This window comes from Rhinopithecus roxellana, chromosome 18 (assembly GCF_007565055.1).
Source record: "Rhinopithecus roxellana isolate Shanxi Qingling chromosome 18, ASM756505v1, whole genome shotgun sequence".
Lineage (NCBI taxonomy): Eukaryota > Metazoa > Chordata > Mammalia > Primates > Cercopithecidae > Rhinopithecus > Rhinopithecus roxellana.
Window position 1 is genome coordinate 66,980,919 of NC_044566.1, and position 20,675 is coordinate 67,001,593.

At 41.0% G+C, this 20,675-nt stretch overlaps 1 protein-coding gene and 1 long non-coding RNA gene across 3 annotated transcripts in view; one reads left to right on the forward strand and one right to left on the reverse strand.

The window, feature by feature from the left end:
* Window positions 1-20,675, reverse strand: part of LOC115894579 — a 62,492-nt gene that overhangs the window by 38,037 nt on the left and 3,780 nt on the right. Inside the window, exon 2 of the long non-coding RNA XR_004054708.1 lies at window positions 14,484-14,625. This is a non-coding gene — a long non-coding RNA (uncharacterized LOC115894579). The remainder of the gene's footprint in view (window positions 1-14,483; window positions 14,626-20,675) is intronic.
* TNFRSF19 (TNF receptor superfamily member 19) overlaps window positions 15,427-20,675 on the forward strand; it is a 104,987-nt gene continuing 99,738 nt past the window's right edge. For both annotated transcript variants that reach the window (XM_010379640.2, XM_030922238.1), the window contains exon 1: window positions 15,427-16,016. The gene's annotated coding sequence lies outside the window, so the exon portion shown is untranslated. The remainder of the gene's footprint in view (window positions 16,017-20,675) is intronic.

Below are 20,675 nucleotides of genomic sequence, written 5' to 3' on the forward strand. Positions count from 1 at the left end.
TGTAATCCAGCTAATTGGAAGGCAGAGGTTGGTGGATTGCTTGAGCCTTGGAGTTTGAGACCGGCCTGGGCAACATAGCAAGACCCTTACACTAAAATAAAAAGTTAGCCAGGTGTGGTGGCTCACACCTGTAGTCCTAGCTACTCCAGAAGCTGAGGTGGGAGGATTGCTTGAGGTCAATGCTGCAGTGAGCCATGATTGCACTACTGCACTCTAGTCTGGGCAACAGAGCAAGACCCTGTCTCAGAAAAAAAAAAAAAAGACACTCTTGTTAATTACCCTTGCACATGTAGGTTGCATTCCCAAGGCTAGAATGGAAAAGTACTGGCACATTGTCCTGTACCAATTTATAATCTTGCTGTCAATGTATGACAAATGCACATTCCCCTGTGCATCACCAGCTCCAGCTCCTCATAGGTGGAGGACTTGACAGATGGGACAGAATTGGGCAGGAAGGAGAGCAAGGAGACGTGGGGGCCAGGAAGTGTTGGATGAAGCAGCACAGAGGAGAGGCCAGCACACAGGGAACTAAATGCTTGCATCCACACTCGCTTGTTTATTCATTCAACACATGCTCTTTCGGTGCCTAGTACCTGCCAGCCCTAGGTATTCCCTGTGTTGGGCACCGTGCTAGGCATTGGGCGTACATTGAGAAACAAGACAGGCTTTGTGGAATACAAAGCTCAGAGTTGCAAAGGCACCAGGCTGGAGGCTCCGTGGAGGGGAGACGACATGCCCAATTGTAAGCAAGTGTGTGCTCCACCCTACAGGCAAAACGGGAATGACAGGATCTTGTGGGAGGTTTTAGATTCATAATGGTGACTATAAGGAAAATGGATTCATGTGAGACTTTGGGGCATGGTGAAGGAAATGCTTGTGTTTGCCGTCTTAGGAAAGGTGACGAGCTAGTACACTTCTGAATTAAATTAGAGAGTTTGTCTCAAGGTGAGAGCTCAGGCTGCACTGTCACATGTCAAGAAATCATTTATACCTTAACAACAGTTACCTAAAAGTGACGTCAGAAGACATACAAACACTGAAAACCCTCCAGCACATAAACGAAGCACTCTGAAGGTGACTTGATGGCTTGAACTCCAGTTCAGGGAAGTCCTGGCTTTCCTAATCATAACACAAAATCCAGAAATTAGAGGAAAAGGAAATGTAAAATGCACATGAGTGACGCTGGGGGAAGGGAATGGGAAACAACATTCAAAATGAGAATGGAAGGAAAAACGAAGTAAAATACAGTCTAATACAATACAACAAATAAAACGAATCAGGAAAAAAAAAGTCTGTGCATGAATAAGAGTAGACCATGAGCCAAGAATCATCTATTTGAGTGACTGTGTTATATACACACACACGCACACAAGCTTAAGATGCAAGCAGCAGATTGGGAGACAATATTTGCAAATATATGAGATCCACATTATTACTTAAAACACAAATATCAGCCGGGCGCTATAATCCTAGCACTTTGGGAGGCTGAGGTGGGTAGATCAACTGAGGTCAGGGGTTCAAGACCAGCCTGCCCAACATGGCAAAACCCCATCTCTACTAAAAATAAAAGAACTAGCAGGCGTGGTGGCAGGTGCCTATAATCCCAGCTACTCCGGAGGCTGAGGCAGGAGGATTACTTGAACCCAGCGGGTAGAGATTGCAGTGAGCCGAGATGGTGCCACTTCACTCCAGCCTGGGCAAAAGAATGAAACTCTATATCAAATAAATAAATAAATAAATAAAATTGTTTCCAATCAGTCAGAACATGCTAAATCATAGAAAAAGAGATAGGAAATCATAATAGTGGAAAGACAAATGGCCAGTCAATATTTGAAAAACTAACTTCACTTATAATCTAATAAAGAATTCAAATTAAAATACTATTAATCAAATTAAAACAATGAGATAATATTTTCACCTATTTAATTGACAAGGAGTTGAAAATACTGATAAAATTCAATGCTGGCAAAGGTGAGGTTCTGCGTCAACAACGTGTTTTCATTTCACACACTGCTGGCAGTATCATCCGCTGATTCGACCTTTTTGGGAGTAGTGTGGAAGTGCCATATCATTTCCAATGTGCACATCATCAAACCAAGCAATCTTGTAGGAAGCTTTCCCATGTAAATATTAGCATACTCAGCAAAGGTATGAACTATGATGTCATTTACCATAACCAGTTGGAAATAATGTCTACCAATAAAGAAATACACTAGCATTCTGATATCTTTAATCTACAAAAGTAGGTCATAAAACAATATAGTAGAGGATAGTATAAGCACCTTTTTGTTTAAAAAATGTGTCTATGTGCTTGAGTGTGTGTATGGCATGTGTGGTATGTCTACCTGTGTGAGGCGTGTATAGTGTGTGAGTGAGGTGTGTGTGTGTGACTGTATGTGTCTGTATGAAGCGTGTGAGGGATAGGTGTCTGTGAGGTGTGTGTGCTTCCATGTAAGGCGTTTGTACGTGTGTGGTGTGTGAAGTGTGTGGTGTATGAAGTATGTGTGTGTGGTGTGTGTGTATGTGTGTGAGGTGTGTATATGTGTGAAATATATGTGGTGTGTTTGAGGTGTGTGTGTATGTGTGTAAGTTGTGTGTGAGGGGTGAGATGTGAGGTGTGTGTGGTGTGTGAGGTGTGTGTGGTGTGTGAAGTATGTATATGTGTGTGGGATGTGTGTGAGGTGTGTATGTGTGTGAAATATGTATGTGGTGTGTTTGTATGTGTATGTGTTTGAGGGGTGTGTGTGAGGGGTGAGGTGTGTGAGGTGTGTGTGGTGTGTGTATGTGTGTGAGGTGAGTGGGGAGTGTTGAGGTGTGAGATGTGTGAGGTGTGTGGTGTTTGAGGTGTGTGGTGTGTGTGAGGTGTATGTGTTGGAGGTGTTTGCGTGTGTATGCGTGTGAATGTGTGTATGTGTGAAATGTTTATGTGGTATGTCTGTATGTGTGTGAGGTGTGTGAGGTATGTGTGTGGTGTGTGTGAGGTGTGTGAGGTGTGTATGTGTGTGAAGTGTGTGTGGTGTGTGTGGTGTGTGTGAGGTGTATGTGTGTGAGATGTGTGTGAGATGTGTATGCGTGTGAAATGTGTATATGGTGTATTTGTATGTGTATGTATGTGAGGTGTGTGTGGTGTGTGTGAAATGTGTATGTGGTGTATGTGTATGAGTAGTGTGTGTGGTGTGTGGTGTGTGTGAGGTGTGTATGTGTGTGAAATGTGTATATGGTGTGTATGTGTGTGAGGTGTGTGAGTGGTGTGTGTGGTGTGTGTGAGGTGTGTGTGTGTGTGAACTGTGTATATGACGTATTTGTAACTGTATGTGTGTGAGTGGTGTGTGTGGTGAGTGGTGTGTGTGAGGTGTATGTGTGTGAGATGTGTATGCGTGTGAAATGTGTATATGGTGTATTTGTATGTGTATGTATGTGAGGTGTGTGTGGTGTGTGTGAAATGTGTATGTGGTGTATGTGTATGTGTATGAGTAGTGTGTGTGGTGAGTGGTGTGTGTGAGGTGTATGTGAGGTGTGTGTGTGAAATGTGTCTATGGTGTGTTTGCATGTGTGGTGCGTGGGAGGGTGTGCACACACCAGCACAGATGCACTGAGGAGATCTCCCCTCTCGGGTCAGCGGCGTGGACATGTGCCATGGGACTGGAACCGGCGGGAGGAGGAAGGCGCTCGCCTTCCCTGTGCGCATGTCCTTTGACTTTTTATTACAGACTCCTGCTCTGATGTGCTGATCTCTGAGTCATGTTTCTCTTTTCATGCTAGACCTTTAGAGAGGAAATGGTGCAATTTCTATTCTAGTTCCAACACAAGAGACCTTTTTTCTTAGGAACCTCATTTGACGACAGTGTCTTATTTTGCAATTTCTCCCCCAGTGTCAGAGACACTTCCAACAAAGCGGGTGACTGTCGGAGGCATTTGTTTCATAAAGCTTTGCACATAGATACAATCGTGAGATAAAGCAGCAGAAACGCATTTCGTGTATTAAATATCACAGTGAAGTAGCACTTAAGATACCAGCGAGAAGGTTAAATAAACAGGAGAGGAAGAACACCCTTGGCAGAAAGCACAGCACGTCAGCGACCTCCCCTCTCCGGCATTTGCCAGTAAGGTAACTGCAGCGGCAGGAGTTGCTGAGCTATGCTCGTGTTCTCAAATCCAAAGAATATCTGTCTGGAGGTGTGTGCAGCACCTGTTGACAGGGGTGACCTCTGGGTGCAAAATAAGGCTTTTGCTTCTTGCTTTCACTATTTAAATTTACATAATATTTTTTAAAGAAGAAAACTAGAATTCTGGGTGAGATTGGTAATTTTTTTACTTTGTTTTTTCCGTAGTTGTTCAGTTTTCTACAATAAAATGTGCTGTTTTGTAATCACAAAAAAGAAAAATAATGCTTGAAATTAAATTTTTTTTTTTTTTTTTTTTTTTAGACATGTCTTGCTCTGTTGCCTGGGCTGGAGTGCAGTGGTACAATCTTAGCTCACTGCCGCCTCAATGTCTTGGGCTCCAGAGATCCTCCTGCCTCAACCTCCCAAGTAGCTGGGACTACAGATACTCACCACGCACTCACCACTTTTTTGGGGTAGAGTTCGGGGTCTCAAACTCCTGGCCTCAAGCAATCTTCCTGCCTCAGCCTTGGGAATGAAACATTTTTAAAAGGGGGAGTCCACAAGCCTCCTGCAGCAGATTTCTGTGGCCCGAGAAGCCCAGGGCGATTTACAGAGGCCATTAACACTTCGGTGGCAGAGCTCGTGCTTGTGAAAACTAAAACACCCTTTTAGAAAGATATTTGATTTCATTAACAGAAGATACTAGTGAAATAGTATGATCTAGAGTCATACAGGCCTCAGGTGAGTTTCAGCCACTGGACCTTGGAAAGTGAGGTCGCCTTTCTGATCCCTGGTGTCCCAGCCTGTGAACTGGGGGAGTTGATTAAGAGCCTGCGGCGCACCCGGCTGAAGGCAGCTAGTCAAGCACAATGCATGTGGAAACTGAGAGTTCCCCAGTGTCCTCAGCCTCTTAGAGACCCCAAATGAGCTGTCAGATCATCAAGATGTTCAAGGGAGGGCTGGACACCTTCCCGCCTCTGCCCACACATCCTCTCCTGCCAGCGTCCCATCAGTAGTCAGCCTCGGAGCTCTTCCCCTTTAATCACTCTCCTGACTTCACCAGCTAGACTTCCGCCATCTTTTGCTGGTTGGTATTTACCATTCACCTGTTTCACATCCGGCCCTTCAAGAGGACCTGCCTTAGACACAGTGCAAGAAGTCCTGTGTCTCCCCAGCTCCTCAGGTCTCTGCTGTGTCTTCAGGAAGGCGGCACGACTCCCGGAGAGCAGAATCACAAAATGTTGCCCTGCCCAACACTGTCCCCGCCCCACCACACAAAGACCACCTCTCCTGTGTTCCCAGGTGTTCCTCCTGTCTCCATGGAGATGCCTGCCTCTGCCACACTCCTGGCTCATGAACTCTTGAAGGACCAAACACCAAACATCCTCCTCTCTTTTGGGGCTCCCTGCCCCTCGGATAGTGGAAGACTCGCTTAGGGTCTAGCTGTACCTGTTTAAAAAGGTCCCTGTCAATCACTGAACTTTCTACTCTCTCTCTTTTTATTTATTTTGAGAGAATCTCGTTTGTAATTTCATACATTAATCTAAAGAATGGTGTATATGTAACAATCAATTTTAACATGAACAAAATATTCCCTCTGAAAAATGTCCTAACACACTTTGGATTTCTCATATGTATAGAGAATAAGGCTTTTGCTTCTTGCTTTAACTATTTAATTTTACATACTTTTTTTTAAAGAAGAAAAAATTGATACTGTAATACCACAGTACCAATTTTTTAAAACACAATAGCAAAGACTTGGAATCAACCCAAACGTCCATCAGTGACAGACTGGATTAAGAAAATGTGGCACATATACACCATGGAATACTATGCAGCCATAAAAAAGGATGAGTTTGTGTCCTTTGTAGGGACATGGATGCAGCTGGAAACCATCATTCTCAGCAAACTATTGCAAGAACAGGAAACCAAACACTGCATGTTCTCCCTCATAGGTGGGAAATGAACAGTGAAATCATCTGGACTCAGGAAGGGGAACATCACACACCAGGGCCTATTATGGGGAGGGGGGAGGGGGGAGGGATTGCACTGGGAGTTATACCTGATGTAAATGACGAGTTGATGGGTGCTGACGAGTTGATGGGTGCAGCACACCAACATGGCACAGGTATACATATGGAAGAAACCTGCACGTTATGCACATGTACCCTAGAACTTAAAGTATAATAATAAAAAAAAAAAACAAATTTTAAAAAATCAAATTTTTGATTTGAAAGTGAAATTCCACTTTCAAATGCTCTAAAACATGTTGTTTGCCAGAATGCAAATATCTCTTTTGTTTCAACATGAGAAATGCTTAGAAAAAGCAGAATTACAGAGATTTTAACTTCCAACGGGAAACAGTTTTTTCTCACCTGCTACAATCAAAGATGACAAGACTATTTTTTTAGCAACACTTTAAATAGCTAGGAGTTAAAGTGTGTTCCATGCTTACTGCATGCCAGTACTATTCTGATGTTCACAAGAACCCTAGGTGTAGGTACTCTTATCATCCCCATTTCAGAAACGAGAAAGCTGAAGTTGCAAGTAACTTCCTCATACTCAGAAGTTCACACGTAAGTACTGGAATTCAAGCCAAGGCCACCCCATATGAGAGGCCATCTACCTACCTAACTAAGACACTAGAAGGCAAAAAGTTGACTCAAACAGTTTCCTCTCATGAAATTCCTTATATCTACATCCAATAATATATGTATCTCTTACTTGCTTTTCAATTATCTATAAAGCTGGAAAATAAATAGAAACTAAACTCTGAGATTCATACAGCAGATAGGAAGTAACCTTAATAAACTTAAGAATGTTCCATAATTAGTCAATTTCTGCTGATGAGAAATAGCAACTGTGCCATAGTATATGCTTTATAACAATTTGATACCTGAGGAAGAAATAATACCATATATAACTGGAAGGAATGCAAAATGGTGCAGCCACTTTGGAAAACAGCTCAGAAGATTCTCATAAAACAACCTACATCTTTCACATATATGACTTAGCAATCTGACACAGGGAGACCCACACAACAGGGAGAGAAAACAGAGCAGTGGTTGCCAGAGGTTAGAAAGGCGTTGGGGAGGAGGCCGGGTGCGGTGGCCCACACTTGTAATTCCAGCACGTTAGGAGGCCGAGGTGGGTGGATCACGAGGTCAGGAGCTCGAGACCAGCTTGGCCAACATGGTGAAACCCCATCTCTACTAAAAATACAAAAATTAGCCGGGTGTTGTGGCGGGCATTTGTAATCCCAGCTACTCAGAAGGCTAAGGCAGGAGAATCGCTTGAACCCAGGAGTCAAAAGTTGTAGTGAACCGAGATGGTGCCACTGTGCTCCAGCCTGGGCAACAGAGTGAGACTCCATCTCCAAACAAACAACAAACAAACGTGGTGAGGAGTTGAATATAAAGAGACAGAATGAGGAGATTTGGGGGTGATGGAACCATGGTGACGCACACGTGACTATGCATTTGTCAAAACCCATAGAATGGTTCACCGTGGAGTACATCTTCTGAATAAATTCTGTAGTTTAATTGACAGTATTATACCAAGACTAATATTTTAATTTTGACAATTGTTCTATGATTATGTAAGCTGTTCATATACAAAGAAGTTGGGTGGAGGATATATGAGAACTTCCTCTACTACTTTTGCGATTCCTCTTTAAAATTATCTCAAAACAAAAAATTTTTACAAAGCGATTTTATGATAAGCTGAGTATGTGGTGCCAGATAGGATTTCTTCCACAGTTAAAACTGCCTGTATTTTCTATCATGTGTATTAGAGGAGAAGAAAATCTAATTTGGCCTTAGGAATTTTGTTTTCAAAATATACTATAAGCTGTATTTGTAAAGATTCTCTTAACTTATTTCTCATTCTCTGAAATTGAAGGATTCTCCATCTATATTACCTCCTGCCACTACAGTTCAGTTTTATTTAGCAGGACCACTTTATTTTCCCTTTTTCCCCCAAAATAGATTTTGTGTGTTCCTGATTTTCATCGGTTATTCTAACTATTCTGTGTATTCAGTGCTCCAACTATGTGCTTGGTGCTTCTTCCGTTGGATGGGTGGTTGCATTACTGAATGTTTTGACTGTATTTAGATCAGCATTTCTTGAATCAATTTTTAAGGGCATGCCTGTCTTTAACATACTTCCTGATGAAGCACAGATCTGTTTTTGGTAGTGGTAGTATTATTCTGAAGATGTTTCTTAGTGCCTCCTTTTGCATTTTCCTGCTGTTTCACCAACAGTTTTTGTTAGCATTGTCAAACTCTACTGAGAACCGAGATTCGTAATTAGCCTGGTATATTAATCAGGATAAATGCTGAGGAGGCAGAAAAGGAAATGGGAAACATTTGATTAATTATAAGATACGAGTTGGATAGCTTCTCTGAAAGCTAGCCTGGGCTCAGCAAAGTATTTAGAGGGCAATATGGCAGATAAGAGTGACTTGGAGTCTCTTATGCAAAGTCGGACAGTAGAAGGCAACTGGGTGCAGTTGGATGGTCTGCGGCAGTTTCCAGCATAAAGCACCCTTTCCATCACAGATGCAGGGTGCGCATGTGTGGATCTGCTGAATTAACTTGTCCTTGTTGCTGCTGTTGTCAGTATCAGAACCACCACATAACAGATAGTTTTGCCTGATTCACAGATAGTTTGCTACTTTGGCACCTTCTGGATTTGACAGATTATTTAAATCACTAGTTGCTCTATTGGCTAGCATTTTGGATAAGTATTTCTAATTTCCAGTTTTGCCTGAGGTACCTTTAAGAATTGAAGCTAACAGTGCTGAGGGACTAGAAAGATAAGTCACAGACTGGGAGAAAGTATTTATAGAACACATATCTGATATGGAACTTGTATCCAAAATGTACAAGATGTACAAGAACTCTTAAAACTCAATAATAAGAAAACATACTACCCAGTTTTAAAATGTGCAAGAGATCTGAACAGGCTCCTCACCAAAGAAGATATACGATGATAAATAAGCATATGAAAATATGCCCAACACCATACATCATTACAGAATTACAAATTAAAACAGATACCACCACACACCTATTAGTGTGGCTAAAATTAAAAACAACATCAATGACAACTGATAACCCAAAATGCTGACAAGGCTGCAGGGCAACAGGAACTGTCATTCATTGCTGGTGGAAATACAAAACGTTGTTGCCACTGTGGAAGACAGTTTGGCAGTTTCTTTAAAAGTTAACTGCAGTCTTACCACATGATCCAGCAATCATGCTCCTAGGGAAAACTTATATTCTCACAAAAACCTACACATGAATGTTTATAGAAGCTTTATTCATAATCACAAAAACTGGAAGCAACCAAGATGTCCTTCAATAGGTGAATGATAAACTATATCCAGACAATGGAATATTTAACAATAAAAAGAAATGAGCTAGCAAGTCATGGAAGAAAGTTAAATGCATATTGCTAAGAAAGAAGTCAATCAGAAAAGACTACATACCATATAATTCTACCTACATAACATTCGGGAAAAGGCAAAACTATGGAGACTTTAGAAACGTCAGTGGTTGCCAGGGGCTCTAGGGGAAGGAGGGATGAATAGGTGGAGCGCAGGGGATTTTTAGAGCACAGCGAAACTGCTCTGTACAAAACTGTAATGGTGAACATGTATTATTATATATTAGGCAAAATCCATAGAAGCCTGGCTAGGTGCGGTGGCTCACATCAGCACTTTGGGAGGCCGAGGCAGGCAGATCACTTGAGGTCAGAAGTTCAAGACCAGCCTGGCCAACATGGCAAAACCCCATCTCTACTAAAAATACAAAAATTAGCCAAGAGTGGTGGCTCACACCTGTAATCCCAACTACTCAGGAGGCTGAGGCAGGATAATCGTTTCAACCTGGGAGGTAGAAGTTGCAGTGAGCCAAGATCACGCCATTACACTCCAGCCTGGGTGACAGAGCAAGACTCTAGCTCAAAAAGAAAAAATCCATAGAAGTCTATGCACAAAGAATGAATTTTAGTGTAAATTATGAACTTTAGTTAATAATGCACCTATATTGATTCATTAATTATTACAAATATATCACAGTGATGCAAGATGCAAATAATAGAGGAAGCTGAGTGGGGCACAGGGAATGTATGGGAAATCTCTGTAGTCGCTGCTCAATCTTTCTGTCAATCTAAAACTGTTCTAAAAAGTAAAGTCTCTCTCTATATATAAATTGAGTGCTAGCATCAACAAAATGCACATTTAAACTGTCGTAAGCTACTACTAGACCGCATTTAAATAGCTGAATTGACAAGAATTGACAATATCACGTGTTGCCAAGGAAGTAGAGCAAATGCAAATCTCCTATATTGCCAACAGGAATGTAAATAGGAACAAACACTTTAGACAACAATTTGGCAGTTTCTTTTGAAGTTAAACATACATATACCATATCATCCAGAAATTCTACTCCTACGTATTAACAAAAATGAAAATATATATCCACACTGAGACTTGTACACAAGTTTTATCAACAAATCCACTGAAAAGGATCTTCCTTTAAAAAGAGAAAGATTTTATTCCTGTAAGCAGTTTGCAAACCAGGGAGACCCAGCCTTCCTTCAGTACAAAACAAAGATACTCTCCCTGAGAACAGAGATGGGTTATCCTTTATAGAAAAAGCTCCCGCCCAGATTCCTACTCTGGTCTGCTCTGCAAGTGAGGGATGCAAGTGTGTTTGGTTCTGATTGGTCAATGCAGGTCACAAATCTATTTGTTAGATCCAGGAGTCAAGATGAGACTTCCCAGCACCCATCAAATCAGGAGGCATAAACAGGAGCAGACAGCCATGAAAGTCCCCAAATCACGCGAGCCTGTGGTTTCTCAGAGAATGCAGAAGATGTTTGTGACCTGGATCCATTCTGCATTTAGACCCAATTAGCCACTCAGGATCCATTTGGAAGGACTGGCTCTTTCAGGTTCAGGAAGTGTTCATGGCAGCTTTATTTACAGTAGCCAGAAACTGGGTTCTATCCCAGTTACCTTTAGTGACTTTCAGTCATACTCAGCTTCACTGAGCAGTAGTCCCTGAACTGGCCCTTTAAGAAAAGAAAGGAGCCTTCTGCCCACGAGGTAGGAAGCAGTCCAGCAGGGCAGGGGGTGTCCACCAGAGCTGGGGGCGCTTTGTAGGAGGCAGATGCTGATGAGGAGAATGTAAGGCTTCGGAACATTAGGAAAATGGGAGTTGCACCTCTTTGTAGTTTGTTGGATGGTGGCTTTGTATTAGTTTCTTGAGGCTGTGATAACAAAGTACCACAGACTGCAACAGCAGCAGTGTGTCATCTCACACTTCCAGGGGCTGGAAGTCAGAGATGAAGGCATCAGCAGTGTTGGTTTCTCCTGAGGCTGTGAGGGACAGGTCTGTTCCCGGCCTCTCACTGTGGCTTGTAGATGGTCATCCTCATGTCCACACAGCATTCTACCTGTATGAGTGTCTGCCTCTTTATCTAAATCTCCCTTTTTATAGGGACATCAGTCATTCCGGATTGAGGCCCACCCTAATGACCACATTTGAACTTGATTACCCCTGTAAAGACCCTATCTCCAGATAAGCTCATGTTTTGAGGTGCTGGGAGTCAGGGCATCAACATGGGAATTTAGGGGGATACAATCCAACCCATAACAGGCTTGAGCCATTTTCTTTCTATGATTATGTGGGCCACAGTCCCAGATAGCAACCACTGGTCCCAGATCATGTACAAGTGGTCCCAGCATTGTGAAGGACCTGAGGATGTTTGGGCTACCTTGGATTTGAATAACCAGCCCAGGAGCTGTGGGAGAGCCTGTCCTGCCCCTTTAGAATACTGAAGTTTGAGTTGGAGCCCCCAGCTAAAATGTTGGCATTTTCCTATGGTTCTTTTTTTTTTTTTTTTTTTTTTTTGAGACGGAGTCTCGCTCTGTCACCCAAGCTGGAGTGCACTGGCCAGATCTCAGCTCACTGCAAGCTCCGCCTCCCGGGTTCCCGCCATTCTCCTGCCTCAGCCTCCCGAGTAGCTGGGACTACAGGCGCCGCCACCTCGCCCGGCTAGTTTTTTTTTTTTTTTTTTTTTTTGGTATTTTTTAGTAGAGACGGGGTTTCAACGTGTTAGCCAGGATGGTCTCGATCTCCTGACCTCGTGATCCGCCCGCCTCGGCCTCCCAAAGTGCTGGGATTACAGGCTTGAGCCACCGCGCCCGGCCTTTCCTATGGTTCTTTAATAGTTAACAGAGAAAAGAGAGGAACCTTAGCTCTTCTGTTGAGTTATTCTGCCTGATGCTCTCCAACGAAGTTTGTTAATTTTGGCAACACTAATGAGGTAGGTGTTATCCCCTTCCTGCAAGCTTAGGAAACAAAAAGCTCAGTGGGACTAGGTAGCCTTCATCCACACTGCCTAAGCTGTTATTCAAGTACAGGTAGTAAGAGGGATTTGAACACAGGCCTTCCTGACTCCAACATCCATGTTCTTTTCATAACCATGAGCTATTTCATTTTCTAAAAAGTGTTCAGTTGAAACAAATGCAGAGATTATTCCTCTTAATGTATGCAATAGAGCCGTGCTTGTCTGATATAATCCAGGATGTATCCTCTGAACAGAAAAGTTAGAAAAGATGGCATCAGAAAGGACAAGCAGACAACTCTAAAAACTGTGAAACTTGATGGGGAAAATGTGTTATCACCTGACCTATATCTTAAAATGGTAGGAATTTATGCTATCCACCTGTCAAGATAAAGGAGCAAAGAAACCACACTCCAAGTGTTGGGAAGAAAATAGCACACAGTGGCAACTGGGGGTGATATGAGGCCACACCACCTATCAGGAATCTCATGCAGCCCCTCCATTCTTGGATATGAACAATTGAAGTTTTCTCAATCATTTATTTTATTTTTTAACTGATTAATAATAACTATACATATTCATGGGCACCTAGTGACATTTCTATACCTCTAAGGTGTGATCAGATCAGGGTAACCGGTATGCCCATCATCTCAAACACTGACCACTTCGTGCAGCCTGGAGCTCCCCACTGTGGATCCAATGGCTGCCACAACCATGTTGCAGAGCCAGGTCGCTGAAAGGCAGCTTGGCAAAAAGACTAAGATGAGCCAAGTGTACTGTAACATGGCATAGGAATCATCGGTCAAATGCTGTAACTTGGTGTCATTACAACAGACAATGATGTTGAGTGGAGTGCTGGATCTCTTATCACCACAGTATCACACTGATGTAATCACACTAATCTAAGTTTCTTGGTGGGGAAAGAGAAAAGCTTTGCAGTAGCTCCCCTTCCTGTGCTGTTCAGAAACAAGAATGGTCCAGGCCACACCTCACAACGAACGGGGCTGGGCTGGCTGGGCACAGTGCTAAATGAGCCGCAGGTCAAGAGGTCACTCCTGCAGCCAGGCCGGCCTTTAGCCACACTCTGGTCCAGGCAACAGATGGGGCCCCTAGCCTTAGCCCCCTTTCATCTCACACGTGGGGTGTTCTTGGCCACAAGAGGACCAATTCAAAATAATGCTCAGTGACTTGGTGAATAAACTCTTCCACTGGAGAGGGTATTGCATTGCTAGATGTATCCTGAACGACAAATCTTGCTTGGGGAGATTTGTATAAATTGAAGATCATTTGATTGGTTTTCATTCAAGTCCCTGCTTTCAAGTGCCTCCTGTATGCTTCCAATGGAACACAAGAATCCAAATTCAGTCCTTCACCTATTCCTACTGATGTTGAACTCTATAAAGACACAGAATCTACTGGCTTAGCCAATGAACCTTACAGAGTGTCTAGTTGCTCTGATTTAATATATCAGTGTATCGGGAAACTTTAATCCTGAGTGCAGGCTGATGCATATGGATTCCATGCTGGTGGTAGGTTTGGACTACTTCAGAAAAGAAATGGGCACATGCCTTCTTGTAAATATTTTGTCTTTGTAAATATTTTCTTTGTATTCATGGGTTCCAGGCGCCCAGGAAACATATGTGAAGCCCAGATGTCACCGGAATTTTCCTGGTCTGCTTTAAGGAAGTCCTTAAGCGTCACACCGCCAGTTCAAATACTATTTGAGCTCTGTGCATTTGTGAGAAATGATGTATAGGCAGAAAAATTATACAAGAAACGTTGACAAATCAACAGGACTATTTAAATAGTTATACTGAACTCATCAACTGTTCAATCTAAATATTTGGCTATTAAAAATTATTCAAAAATCATAGAAGTCTGGAAATAAATACTTCATAAATAACATTTTCAAATATCACATCAGGAAAAATTAGACAAAACCAGTTAAGGAGGGAAGTTACATTTAAAAAGACTGAGTTCTACTATCCCCTAAGTTTTGCAAAAATATTTTTAACTTACCTTCTAAGAGTTGGTGAGTTTCCATTATAAAATAGAACAATTGTCTTCAATCCATGAAAGAACTGTCTGAAAATCAGAAAAGCACCATATCCTGGATTTCAAGGAAGATGAAATTTCTTCTTATCTTCTCTTTTACTAAATACTAAAAATGAAATAATCATACTGTATTGAATCTGACACTGTTAGGGAAAATAGCTTAAACATTTTTAAATAATGAGCAATATATTTAATTTTAAAATATGAAGAATTAGGCTAAGGTAGTAATTTTTTAGTGAGTTGAAAGGCCAAACTATGAGTTTGGAAGAAACAGCCCTAAAAGGCAAACCACATGGCTTTGGAATAATCACAGGGCAAATGCTTTCTTCTACATAATTCTTCTTTCGTGAATTTTAAGATGCTCAACAAGTGTTAATGAATTATATCTAAGAAGTAGATATTGCTTTAAAATCTAATTTCCAGAGTCCCAAACTAAGGCAAAGACTGAGATTAAATCTCTGCCCAAAGTCTTAAGTGAGCCAGTGGAAGACAGCAGTTTATTCACGAATTGCTGGTTATCTGCTGTTTAACTACTTAACACACCCCGGTGTGATTGGCAATCAGATCCTAATAATGTATGTTTCAAGGAAAGGTCAGTTTCCTTAAGATCCTTAAAGACTTGTCACTTTGAAAAGGGAAACAGAATGTGAAAATGTCATCGGGTCCATCTGGCAGTGTCCTTTGGTGTTTTTCAGAGTGGTCTCACAGTGCTAGTTAACTATGCTGAATGTTTGACACCCAGTCTCTGCAGGAAATTGTGATTTCTATCAGCGAAGAGGCCATTAAATGCTGTCATTTGGCTCTTGCATCCGTCAGGGATCTTATCACCCAAGAAGCATCCAGCAGCAGTTGCTGTCCTTTCCAGCTGGGAGACAGATAACAGAAACTGTCCTGTGTGAGGCACAATAGTCTAACGTGATTAGAAATCAGCCAAACTCTGGCTTCTCCTGAGCTTCACTCCCCCACAGGCTGAATTCTAGCTCTCCTACCAGTCCCACGGCGCTGAATGATGTCATGGGATCTGCAGTTCAGCGAGATGAAAGGGATAAAGCAGAACCCGCTGGCACTAGGAAAAGCTTCCAACACACAGTCCACAACACAGCTTGGGAACCAAAAAAGCTACAGATCCAGCCACTCAGCCCAAGCATGGGAGAATTACCAGCACTGCCTTATTGCAAAAAAGAGGAGGAAAACAACGTGATCCATGTTTAACAAAGACTGTAGACTAGGAGGCGGGAGGGTAACTACCTGCTAAAAGTGAACTTTCTTGATATCCATGCATATATATAAACTCAGCCCTGCCTTTGATGTTCAGCAACTGATCACTGATCAGATTACAGGCATTTCATCTCCCTGCTCGTCTGCCTTTGATCTACATGGTTAATTTTATTCTCCTGGATTTGAAGTTTCGTCTGGGCTTGTGCTGACATACATTTTTGGGAAGGTAGAAGCATTTGGCATAGAAGTGCTGCCAGGAGAAACTAAGTTGTCGAACGGGTAAGTACTGCAAAGAGCTCAGCATGTTGCAGGTACTCTGTTTTAAGTTTTGTTGTAGCTTTCACTGCATTTTTTGCATGTGTTCTGAGAAAAGAATGGTTTTAATTAATTTTTTAGAAAGCATTTATACGACTGACTACTACATGATGCTGACTGTGTGTATCAGAGTAACTATGGAACTTGATGCAAGTTTTAGTAGTTTGTACAAGAGGGTTTGCCGTCTGTCATGCAAATTTTACTTGGAAATGAGTTGTACAAACAGGACAAAACAGAACAGTGCTAACTTTAGCACGCAACCAGTACTTCAGCCCCTGAGATCTGTGAGCTGTAATTGCTCTCAGTATTTACGGGTTACCTTATTTAGTAAACAGTCAGTGCAGCTTTGCTTGTTGAAAATGCTTTCTTTGTTTTCTTATATAAAAGAGTAAAATGTATCTCTGGCAATACTGTTTCTTTAGTTTATTTATTCTCTCACTTCCAAGATGTAAATCTATCAAATATATTTCCTTATGCAGTTTGTACACTCAAGGGAATCACTGAAAAACCATTCAAGTATGATTAAAGCCTTTTATGTGTAAAACTGAAGAATTTAAAGACAGTGAGGATAAAGTTGCACTAAGTTCGGCTAAAAATACTCTAGTGGTTTTCTACAACCTTTGAAAATAGCATAAGCCTTATTTTCAGAAACATTCACAAGGTTAATATTCCTAAATTAACATTTACTTTACATTTATAGTGACAGCTGTTGTAAGTTAAAATTTGCCAACTGTTTATGAAAACTCAGTAATCAACAGTTATTATGTTACATAAAGTATTTCAGTCACATTTTCACTTTAGCTAATGCCCAACATGACAAAACCAAATTATATTGCTGTACTGAGTTTGGAAGTTAACTGTTATTTCTTTGTCAGTTCATGATACACACACACTCGCGCTCACAGGCACACAGAGCAAAATCTTTACAGTGAGATATAAGAACTAAATACAGTGGAAAAGTAACACTGTTACTTTGTACACAATGGTGTTTTTTTTTTTTTTTTTTTTTTTAATGTTCTAGTCCTAAATTTATCTGGGCAACATATTTAATTATTATCACAAGTCTGTTTGATGCTAGCTGAACCACAAAGAAACCATAAGTGATAAGACTAGTTATCCTTTAGTCTGAAGTTCTGATGAAACAGGAAACGTCTAATGAGCCTCATTTCATATGTAATTAATTTTTCAGGTCAAGTAATCAAATTACTTTCTGCACTTTCCTCTTGATACTAGGAGGGTAATTAGCATTGTTTACTTAATTTTAGAACTTTACTAGTTGTTAAGTGGAGGTTATTTAAAGCCAGGCTAAACTGATAATATTTTTAAAGTGTGTCAGTAATAATTTAATCTTAAAGATTTAACTGTTGTTTTTAGTCACACCAGGAGAGGCATTTGCTTTTTTTTTTTTTTTTCTAAGAGTACAACGAATCATGTTCACAATATCTTGCAATATCAGTTTAGTTTGATTTTTTAAAAATTTGTTTGCTTAAAATCTTCCTTTTAATCACAAAAGTGGTATTAGTGTTCACATTCAGATAAAGAAAATTAACCTTTTAAAACAACGACTGGAGACGGTGCCTAAAGAAATAGTGTGTTTGAAAACTTGCTCATTTAGTTCAGAATTGGGATTTTAAAAAATTTTAAATGAATGTTTATTCTGCTACTAGGATCATTTTAACAAATAGAAGCTCTCCTCAGCCCTAAACAAAGGGGAGAATTAGTAATTATCTGATTAATTGAGGCTTTGTAGAAAACTAGCTGGGGCAAGTCAAGTCCTTGAAAATCCACTTCAGTGTTTGAAGTGATTCAGTTCATTGTTTACTTCGTGTGTCATCGTGGAGAAATGAAACAGAGTGTATTTGATTTGAAAAGAAAGATGGTCATATCTGAAGGTACAGGCACAGTCTCAAAAGGCATTTCCTAATTAATTGCCACAAGATGACGGGCAGATACAGTCCTATTACTTCTACCGAACAAAACCCTTATGTGACATTTTTCAAAGCACTTTCCTATCTGTTGCTTCAATGGCAGCTTTGTTACTACACAAAGTCCAAGTCTTCAAAAGACTTTTATGTCGAGTCCTGATACTGTCACCAATTAGCTATATGACCTCAAGAGGGTTTTCTCATGTGTGAAGTGAGGGTGATGACCACATCATCTTTATGAAATAAGCAGGATTGGAATTTTTATGGCCATTTTACAGATGAGGAAACTGAGGCTATAGAAAATGAATGTCCCTATCTTAACAAGGTCACATGGCTGATTTTCCCAGTTCTAGTCCAATGTTTCCAGTCTACCATGCGGGGTCTGCTTTCCAACAACTGCTTAAACGAATGTACCCTGTAGCTCATCAAACAACAATGTTAGTTGGAAAACTAAAGAGAGCCACTTCCTATTGGAGTGCATTTTTTTTGTTTCCATGATAGGTATGTCAGTCAGCTGGATTAGTCCGATTATTTCCCAACTGTTCCTTCTGCTTCTGGACTTCTAAGCTGTCTAAACACAGTAGCTGCTACCCATAATTTAACAAGTAAAATAATCTTCACAAAAAGTCTAATGCATCAATGCAATGTGGAATTACATATGTATTTGTGTGTTTGTCTCTGTGTGTATGTATATATGGAGTTTGGTGTTATAGCAACACATCTTTGTGTGTTTTGAAGGAATTGACATTTTCTTAGAAGATGCCAATGGCATCCACAAAAAATTTAATAATTAAAGGTCAATTTTCCTCCAGGGAAATTCCCAGTGGGATTTTGTGACATTTCAGTTGACAAACACAATGTGCATTTCAAACATGATATGATATGTGTTTCATATCATGTTTGGTTATGTTAAGAATCTTGAGCATGTTTTCATTCACTCTTTATTTTTCTTCCTTGAAAAAATATATCTTGGGGCTGGGCGCGGGGGCTCACGCCTGTAATCCCAGCACTTGGGGAGGCTGAGGCAGGTGGATCATGAGGTCAGGAGATCGAGACCATCCTGGCTAACTCAGTGACACCCCATCTCTACTAAAATACAAAAAATTAGCCAGGCATGGTGGTGGCGCCTGTAGTCCCAGCTACTCAGGAGGCTGAGGCAGGAGAATGGCATGAACCCGGGAGGCAGAGCTTTCAGTGGGCTGAGATTGTACCACTGCACTCCAGCCTGGGTGACACAGTGAGGTTCCATCTCAAAAAAAAAAAAAAAAAAAAAAAAAAAAAATATATATATATATATATATATACATCGTGTGAAAATTTTTTACTTAGTTATTAATAACATTTTATACAAATACAGGACTCTCATGGCCAAACAGCTGCCCTCATAATAGGGCTTATCACCCTCTTTATGATCCCTATGTAAACACGATTATTACTAACATGACCTAATATTTATTAATTCACTCATTATCAATTAATTCAATAATATATATTAAGTACTTGTGCAAGGATAAATACCATGTGCAAGATTATAGGAATAATTCAGTGGCAGCATTGTGGTCTACATTTTTTCGTTCTGGGGCTAGGCAGTTCATTCTTTCTCTTACAAGAATTACACAAAGCTGAACTTGACTGTCAGCAAACATTATAGCCAAAATTTTGGCCAAAAATGTGGGCTCCAGTTTTTTTTTTTTTTTTTTTTGCTTTTATATATATTGTAAGAACTATTAGACTTTAATAGTATTTTCTGCCAGGTTGGCCATAAAGGACCTCCCTAAGCCATGAAGGCATAATCTGCTCTCCCTCTGCTTCAGGAGTGAACTGAACTCAACCATCTGGCATTGGTTTAGTTGGATTCTCCTTCTGTGATGGCAAGGCCAGTCCACGCCACCCTGGAAGAATGAGTGATTCGGTCCCCTTTAAAGGGTGGTTCTTTAAAACGCTGTCCGCCTGGGTGAGCTCTATGATGGGAGGGCAGAGGGAGGCTCCCTGGTGGCTGTGCTTTAATTTCTCCTCTACTGTCACTAGTCATTCAGTTTTGGCTCCAACGTTGTTAGCTCAAACCCACTCACTTGCCAAAATCAATACTCACTTCTTTAGATGAAGTAGGTAGTTTAACACCCTCCTTTGTGACTTAAATTTTCTCTTTGATGAGAAGGAGAAGGAGAAGTCAGGTGGGGGTTTCAGTTGCCTTCATAAAACCATTCCTTCCAACATACCCCACTCTCTTTGCGAGGAGTTCTGATAAGGATAGTTTTCTCCATTCTGTTAAATGCCCCCCATTCTTTGGTGGCTCCATAGCTTAGCACCATGGGTTGCTGCTCAGCCAGCCGTAGGTAGGGGAGTCCACCATGTTTATCAGGAAGGAGAGAGGGAGAGTCAATGGCCTTTCTCATCCCTCATCAAACTCATGAAAAGGGTCTAGCCAATGAGGTGCTCAGGGCCAAGATATCACAAACTCACAAAGATCAGTGCAAGTGCTGCAACTTGGAACAACTTTGCTCTATAAGTGTCTTGAGCTCCACATTATATAAATTATATAAAAATAGCCTCCTTGGGTTTTATATACATATTGGTTTATGCACCCATGGTATGGCAAAGATTATGTTAAGATACAGAAGGCCCAGATTCTGATTCCAGCTTTGTTAATTAACTTGGTGTGTGACATTCAGGAAGTCACTGGGCATTGGCCTTACAG